This window comes from Scyliorhinus canicula, chromosome 6 (assembly GCF_902713615.1).
Source record: "Scyliorhinus canicula chromosome 6, sScyCan1.1, whole genome shotgun sequence".
In the NCBI taxonomy this organism is placed as follows: domain Eukaryota; kingdom Metazoa; phylum Chordata; class Chondrichthyes; order Carcharhiniformes; family Scyliorhinidae; genus Scyliorhinus; species Scyliorhinus canicula.
In genome coordinates, this window is record NC_052151.1 from 131884476 (window position 1) to 131893571 (window position 9096).

Consider the following 9096-nt stretch of genomic DNA (forward strand, 5'->3'; position numbering starts at 1 on the left):
AACAGTAATGACTTTAACCTGATGTGCTTCTGGTAAAAGGTGTTTTAAGTCTTATGGATGTTAAAAGGAAAGCTTAAAGGATTACTTAGTGTTGTATTCTTTGGGGATTGTATTTGAGTTAATGGTTGCTAAGATTTTCACTATGTGTTAAAAAGGTCAACTTGAACATTGTTTTACTTTAAAAAAATACTTTTCCATTTCTGCTGTACCACTCCTGTAGAGTGGGCCGTGTGCTCCCATACCACAATCTATTAAAAGTTGTGGGTGAGGTGAACTCCATGATACACTTTGGGGTTCTCTAAATCCTGGCCCATAACACAAAGAAATAGTTTTTTTGTTTTTCACTTACAAATCGGGTGCCTGTAAGTCATTGGAGCAGTCAAGGGTCAAAGATCTCAGAAACGATACACAAATTATTGGTTAGTTCAATTGTGGTGGGATTCTGGGGTCTGTAGGGCTGGAATTGACTGTGCACTAGCCTAGAATGTCTACATCCTAGCCTTATCAACTACAGAATACTACTGCTTCCAGGTCCCAGAGCTACCGTACAAAGATTGCAGATGTACAACTGAATAGCACCATGAGACAGTATTAATAATAACAATGTCCACTCCAACTGAGTCACCGTGCTGTCCCACCATGATGTCAATGTGCTCCGCAAGATGGAAAAGGTCATGACGAAAATCAACCTTCCCATTCACAAGAACCTGAAATATCAGTCATTAAAGTGCTTAACCGTGCCAGTCACTGTGGTAAACAGCAGTTGATAGTCATGCAGCTGAAATACAATTGTGGCATGCATGTAGTATAAAGTACCAACACCTCATCACTCATCCACCCCTGGTCTCGATAACCCATGAAGACAGAAGACTATGTTCATCTGAATCTGTACAGGACATGGATGATGCAGCCACTAGTCTGCAAGTGGAAGGTGAGAGATGTCCCAAAGTGAAATTGTGACAATTGTGAATCCCAAGCCATGGAACATAAATCCTGCTCACTATGATTTGTTGCAGGAAGTACTTCATTTCCCCACTTATCATCTGGGAAACAATCAAAATGAATTGCCATCTAGACATTATTGTTCCTTTCAAAACTGATTCGGAAAATGTCAAAAATCAGTAAAGTAATTAAATACAATTAATGCAAAATTGCAAGGGGAAAGGGAGTTAATAATTTTAAAAATTAGTTTGTTCTAGATTATACTCGAGTTCCTGAGGTTTGCCAACACATAGATCTTTCAACCATTCAAGCAGCATTGTTATCCCATGCTAAAGTAGTGGACAGGTGAATTTCAGACATCCCACAACAACATTTTAAGTCCCAGTGTTAGTAATCTTGACTGAAAGAAATGTTTTAAACATGGCTAAGTGATAGCCAGAGAACAACTAATCTGTTCAGCAGTTCACCGCAACAGCAGATGGTAAAGTAACTTTGGAAATATCTTGTGCTTTCCACTTGTACGTTGTCTGTCTCTACTGTATATCGAGCACCCCACGTTGTAGGATGAAGTTCTAGGGATCACCCTGTAGAATTTTGAGCATTTGTAACATATTTGGAATTCATTCCTTTCTCATTTTAAAAAAAAGGATCAGTTCAACTTATGTTAGACAATTAGCAGTCAAGGTAGTTGGGGAACAGGAAAGCAGTTGTTCATGAAGAAACAAAATGGTTTTATTGCTTTGTGACGGAGTTCCTTTGAGTGTTGAGTTGAAGCAGCTGCAAGCTGTTTTTATAGCCACAATACAATTAGCTGTTTTTTTTATCAGTTCGAAGGAACGGCTAACAGCAGCCTAATTTAAGATTACACTACGTTTAAGAAAATTATTTAATACATTAATTGATCAGTACCAGACAGGAAACCTTTATTCTGATATTATGATTGTAAGCTCCTTTACTATTGATTTTAACAGCTTTAGTGTGGGGGTTGGTTTAGCACAGTGGGCTAAACAGCTGGCTTGGAATGCAGAACAATGCCAGCAACGCGGGTTCAATTCCCATACCGGCCTCCCCAAACAGGTGCCGGAATGTGGCGACTAGGGGCTTTTCACAGTAACTTCATTAAAGCCTACTTGTGACAATAAGCAATTATTATAAATGCACTTCTTTCTTTTGTGAAAGGAAATTCTAAACATTTCTGATAAAACCTCATCAACCTGAATCATTGGGCATAATTGAATCCAAGTGACAGAGGACTCACCAACCAGCTGAAGAACTTGCAAGGAAGCTGCATCGTCTCCGTTGGGGAAGGTCCACTGTAGTCAGTGCCTACAGGGACATAACTGGCCACCATTAGGCCTTCCTTGTTGTTAAGAGCCATAGGAGGTGGAAATTTCATCTCCCTTTGTGAGCTGTCAGTGGACAGTTCTCCACTGCAAGCAATGCCAACAGGATCAGCTGCAGGTAATGCACCCACCAGAGGCCCAGGGTCGTTGAGGGACCCATGCCACAGACAAGTGAGGTCAGGATAGAGGTCACAGGTTAGGGATCATGGAAGGAGGGGTTAAAGGAGATCAGAGGAAAGGGCAAGGGGGTGGATTTCAATGGGGCATCCCCTTTACCGATGCTCATTCGCTCAATAAATCATTGAGAATGAGGATCCTCCCCAGGATACCTTAAGCAAGCCTGACAGGTTTAAAGCACAGCGAACCCCACACCCCGTCCATCATTTGCCAAATACCAATGGTGGTGGGAGGAGGTCCTCAAATAGGCATTTGATGGCCATCCACACAAGACTTCCCACTCAGTGCTTACAGAAATGCAGCCAACTCCCCATCCAACACCCTCCTTCCCAATTAAATGACCCCCACCCACCCCCAAACATGCCGCTAGCATTGCATTAAATTCCACCCATTAATTCTGTTTCTCTCTGCATGGATGTCTGATGTGCCGAGAATTGGTAGACAGGAAAAACAATGTGGTAAGCCTTCTTTGGTTAATAAGTTTGAATTTTACATTATGTATTTAGCTAGTGGCCAATACTGATTACCTTTATCCCAGCTTAAATGCAGATAGCGAGGCCATAGTAGTGCAAAATTAAAATCAAAAGAAGTTATTGTAGAATATTAGAAACAATTTGTCACAAACTTTGTAAAATATTAATATTACAGTGATAAACATACAACTAACATCCCAATAGCATTATGACTAGAATATTTTTATTGTTTCAGAACCACCGTTGAAATATCAAAACGTGGCTATCTCCGGCTGGCAAGTTTAATCAGTGAAGGAATGAACCACGCAGATGGGAGGCAGTCTGAATTATTGACTGTGAATACTCGAGTTAATTTTAGTGGCTTGCATTGTCAACTCCCTAAACCCTTCCTATCATATAACACTTACAATTCTAAAGAACAAACAAATGATGCTTGCAGTGGCACTTTGTAGCTGATTGTAAAAAGTGGCATATACCGAGATACCTACTTGAAGCCACATGTTTAAAAGGCCCACAAAAATCTCTTAGATTTGTTTTGTTATGATTAACGCATTATACTATTATCGGGCAAATCAGCAGACAATGTAATCCACCTCTATGCTACATAAAAGCAAAATACTGGGGATGCTGAAAATCCAAAATAAAGCAGAAAATACTCGAGATGGATTTTTGTGGGCCTTTCAAGCATGTTGCTTCAAATAGGTATCTCGGTATATGCCACCTTTTACTCGAGATGGAAATACTGGGCATGTTAAGCATCATCTGTGAAGAGGGAACAGAAGTTTTCAGTCCATGATCCGAACTCACTTGTTTATTATTATATTGGCCCAAACGTTTGCTGGAGCAGAGCATTTGGCGGTCAGCACCATGAGCTGCATGATTTCCCTCCCATTATTGCTGGAAGAGTGATCAGAACAGAAAGGGGGAGCTGAACTGGACATCTGGAACCCTGGCGAATAATGGTGGCCAACAACGTATCTCCTGAACTAATTAAATGCAAGAATAGAGACGCAAGTGCAGCCAGAAATGAATAGTGTAAATCAATCAAATCAAAAGCAGAAAAGGAAATAAAGAGGGAAACAAAGGTCGCATTCAGAAAAGGAGGAAAGGGAAGAAAACACGTACACGTTTAAATTGTAAACACTTGTAACAAAAATGAACTACCTGCAGGGGTGAGAGTTCACAAGTTTACTGTGTTCCCTTCCTGGGCCTCCAGGGTTCAGTGGCCTCTCACGGCCATAAATCACCCCGTTTCGCCTTGAAACAGCAGCCCTAACTTTCTGCAACGAGTTTGATGCATATTTACGGCGCAAATCCAGGAACAGCTCAACACGCAATGATGATGTACTCCTGGTTTGGGAACACGAAAAGGCGGGAGTGGCGTTAGCTGACGATCGATTTCTGATCATTCAGTATCACATGGTATCAATCCCACCGGGCAGAAATTGCTGGGGGGGGGGGGGGGGGGGCAGCTTTCACAGACTAATAATCGTGTGCCCCATGAACTGACCGTTATTTTCCCAGTAAATTCTGGGCCATTGGATATTAAATGGGATGGAATAAAGGTAGTTCTTACTACTCACCGTTCTAAAGTTGTGCAATATTATCCCTGGCTGCCTTTTCTGGCGCAAAGTCATGGTAGAATTTGTACAACAATAAAATCGAACACCAGTCATAAAAAAGGGCGGATGGTTTCTACTCGAATCACCTGAAACAACTGTTCGTCGAGTTTATAAACAACGCTACTTCGAAAATAAATAGTTTAAAATAAAGGCAGATGGGTACACTGTTGACAAATGACTGGGTAACAATAGCAAAACGGGAATTTTTCACGCTGTTACAGAAATTGAGCATCCCCTTGAAAAAAGTGGGCAGGCAAATCAGAAGAAAAATCAATAAGCGTCCAGAATCCTCGTCCTGAGAGCATCATATCATTTTTATCATTTTATTATGGATTCACATATATAAATAATGGCTCCAATGAACCAAAATGTAATACGTCGAGCTGTCACGGGGAATGGACCAATGCCGAATAACTAAACTCAGAATTTAGCATTACAAACTTCAGCCCCATCTTTGGATTGAACGACCTCGAAATCGTCTCCCCCCTCATTGTTTTACAACAACAGGGGAGAGATACCTCACTTTCCGGATTCCTCTCGTAGTAAGGACCATTTATTTGCTCGTTTACACCGCATAACTTCTTTCTGATCCATCATGTTGCTGAAGAACATTTGCCCATTCGGCTATCCGAGCGTACAGGAGACACAGCACACCGATGCAGTCCAAATACTCGACTGTTCAGTGGGTCAAGATCACTTTATCTACCTATTCTAAACTTGCCAAGTTAAGATTGTCGATAGTTGCTAATGCCACAAAGGACAATGACAAAGGATAAACGCCAAATTATAACCGATAATTACATTGATATTTCAGTCCCTGAGTCTTGAACTTCGGTGAATTTTACAACATATAATATTAGCATGTGTGAATCACTGAATAATGTAGCAAAACTGAACTTGAAATCTCACACCAGGCGGCTCGTCCAACTACTGAGTGAATGTCAACATTTTGGCTTTTTCCTAAAACACAGCAACTGTACTGCAAGATCATTTTCGGTGCGTTTCTTGAGCGACCTCCAAAACTGGAGAATGCAAAGTACTGGAAGATGTAGAAAAGCGAGGCAGATCCCCAAATTAGAATATGAAAGAAGCGCGTTTCAGGCGAAAAATGCAGGCAGACGATTCCGCTTGAGTGTGAGCGATTTAAAGAAAGTGCGCAGAAGAGTTTGGAAATCACTATTAGCGTGACATGGGGTTTTTGGGAAGACTTTTAAATTCAAACAAATAGTTTCAGATAACGTTACAGGATATATATAATGCAGCCAACCATACTCAAGTTTACTTCAAAAGGTTGAGGTTATGATAAGGCCCATCTAACATGCAATACGTTAGTTAAATCGTGGGCGTATGCCAAGTAGTGTAGGAATTGCAGCAAATCTATAGCTGGAAATCCAACAATACAGGTGTGTGGATATTGTTTAAGACTTTTGGAAGCTGAAATCTAGTGGAATCTATTAACATAATCTTAAATCTGTAAAGTAAATTTGTCAGATGAAATTTCATGCCGCGAAAAATTGCCAACAATTGCTGCTACAAAATTAACAAAGCAGTTAACTAAAGAGTATGCACACGGCCATTGATAACTTTGAAATATAAGAATGCATGTATGTGTTTATTACCTGTCTTTGGCTTTTGATATCATGGCATTTGTCCAAAAGTACACTTTCGCCACGCAGTTGCAAAAATACACAACATCCTTTGAAGTCCATCCCGGTCGTTTTAATTGAAATATAACGCATGTGACTTGAAGCTGGTCGCTCCCCATGTTCCGCTTCAAGCTCTGAGCGCTGCTGCTGTTGCAGTCCGGGCGCCGGATTATATCCAGGGGAGGGACTTTGCGCATTCGCCCGCCGATTGGCTTGTCCTTACCTTTCTGCTCTGTTTGATTGGCGAATCGCTTCACCCTCTCCCCCCCCCCCCCCCCCCTCTCTCTCTCTCTCTCTCCTGATTAAAATGAAACTGTTGCAAGGATCCCAAAAGAGGCTGCAAAATATCGAGGGGAGGAAGGTATTGAAGAGTTCCATCAGTTTACCAGGAACAACTGAACGGCGTAGCTGAAAGACCGGTGTTGATTTTACGGTCAGACAGGATTAGCAAGTGTGGGAATTGTCCAACCCAGTGTGCCATTGGCAAACATCCAAACGTAACCAGTTGACATCCATTAGGAACGCACATACTTAGTTTTCCATTTGTATGGAAGCATAAATAAATAGCTTAACAAACACGATTGGACCACGAAAGTAAACGACTATCCAGTGAGCAAGGATGAAAACACGCTGATTCTTAGTTTAAAATGATTCATCAGGAAAAGTCGAATCGATGCGAAGTTATTCAATTCCGAACTATAAAAGCTGGAGTTTGTTTTGACTGGCACGCTTTTGGACTGCTGTCACTTTTGGCCAACATTAAAAAAACACGCACCTACTTCATAGTTTAAAATTGCGATTTGGCTGTTGGTAACTAGTTTGACATTTCACAGCGCAGAAGGAGGCCATGAGGCTCAGCGTGTCTGCACGGCTCTCTTACAAGGCGGTAGCACAGTGCTTAGCACTACAGTGCCAGAGTCCCAGGTTCGATTCCCGGCTTGGCTGCCTGTGCGGAGTCTGCATGTTCTCCCTGTGTCTGCGTGGGGTTACTCCAGGTGCTCCGGTTTCCCACAAGTCCTGAAATACGTGCTTGTTAGGTGAATTGGACATTCTGAATGTTCCCTCAGTGTACCCGGACATGCACTGGAGTGTGGCGATTAGGGGATTTTCACAGTAACTTAATTGCAGCGTTAATGTAAGCATTATTGTGACAATAATAAAGATTAGTATTAAATGACAACTCACCAAGGGGTATTGGCCAAACCCCACAACCCGACACGCTTTCCCGTTTGGATAACAATCTAATTCCTTTCTGAATGCCTCAACTGAAAGTGCCTCCACCAAAATCTCAGGCAGTGCATTTCCTACCTTAACCATTTCCTGTGTGAAAAGTTTTACCTCCTGCGGCCCATTATTTGTTCATTTTGCCTATTACTTTAAATCTATGTTGACAGGAATGTTAGCAGGAATAATCCAGGGAATTATAGACCTGTGAGCTTGACGTCAGTGGTAGGCAAACTGTTGGAGAAGATACTGAGGGATAGGATCTATTCACATCTGGAAGAAAATAGACTTATCAGTGATAGGCAGCATGGTTTTGTGCAGGGAAGGTCATGTCTTACAAACCTAATAGAATTCTTTGAGGAAGTGACAAAGTTAATTGATGAGGGAAGGGCTGTAGATGTCATATACATGGACTTTAGTAAGGTGTTTGATAAGGTTTCCTATGGCAGGTTGATGTAAAAAGTGAAGTCGTATGGGGTTCAGGGTGTACTAGCTAGATGGATAAAGAACTGGCTGGGCAACAGGAGACAGAGGGTAGTGGTGGAAGGGAGTGTCTCAAAATGGAGAAGTGTTCCACAGGGATCCGTGCTCGGACCACTGTTGTTTGTGATCTACATAAATGACCTGGAGGAAGGTATAGGTGGTCTGATTAGCAAGTTTGCAGATGATACCAAGATTGGTAGAGTTGCAGATAGCGAGGAGGACTGTCAGAGAATACAACAAAATATAGATAGATTGGAGAGTTGGGCAGAGAAATGGCAGATGGAGTTTAATCCAGGCAAATGCGAGGTGATGCATTTTGGAAGATAAAATTCAAGAGCGGACTATTTGGTCAATGGAAGGGTCTTGGGGAAAATTGATGTGCAGAGAGATCTGGGAGTTCAGGTCCATTGTACCCTGAAGGTGGCAACGCAGGTTGATAGAGTGGTCAAGAAGACATACAGCATGCTTGCCTTCATCGGACGGGGTATTGAGTACAAGTGTTGGCAGGTCATGTTACAGTTGTATAGGACTTTGGTTTGGCCACATTTGGAATACTGCGTGCAGTTCTGGTCGCCACATTACCAGAGGGATGTGGATGCCTTGGAGAGGGTGCAGAGGAGGTTCACCAGGATGTTGCCTGGTATGGAGGGTGCTAGCTATGAAGAAAAGTTGAGTAGATTAGGATTGTTTTCGTTGGAAAGACGGAGGTTGAGGGGGGACCTGATTGAGGTCTACAAAATTATGAGAGGTATGGACAGGGTGGATAGCAACAAGCTTTTCCCAAGAGTGGGGGTGTCAGTTACAAGGGGTCACGATTTCAAGGTGAGAGGGGGAAAGTTTAAGGGAGATGTGCGTGGAAAGTTTTTTACGCAGAGGGTGGTGGGTGCCTGGAACGCTTTACCAGCGGAGGTGGTAGAGGCGGGCGCGATAGCATCATTTAAGAAGCATCTAGACAGGTATATGAATGGGCGGGAACAGAGGGAAGTAGACCTTGGAAAATAGGAGACAGGTTTAGATAAAGGATCTGGATCGGCACAGGCTGGGAGGGCCGAAGGGCCTGTTCCTGTGCTGTAATTTTCTTTGTTCTTTGACTCATTTTTGATCCCTTCGCAACTAGGCTGAGTTTCTCCCTGTCTACTTTGCCCAGGCCCCTCATAATTTTGAATACCTTTGTCAAGTCTCCCCT

General features: G+C 42.4%; 1 protein-coding gene across 4 annotated transcripts in view; it reads right to left on the reverse strand.

Moving 5' to 3' along the window:
- Positions 1 to 6371, reverse strand: part of kcns3a (potassium voltage-gated channel, delayed-rectifier, subfamily S, member 3a) — a 33551-nt gene extending 27180 nt beyond the window's left edge. For 3 of the 4 annotated variants that reach the window (XM_038800145.1, XM_038800144.1, XM_038800141.1), the window contains exon 1: positions 6177 to 6371. The gene's annotated coding sequence lies outside the window, so the exon portion shown is untranslated. Of the gene's footprint in view, positions 1 to 4099; positions 4286 to 6176 lie in introns of all 4 variants that reach the window. The other variant, XM_038800142.1, reaches the window with a different exon arrangement.
- Between the last annotated feature and the right edge of the window lie 2725 nt (positions 6372 to 9096).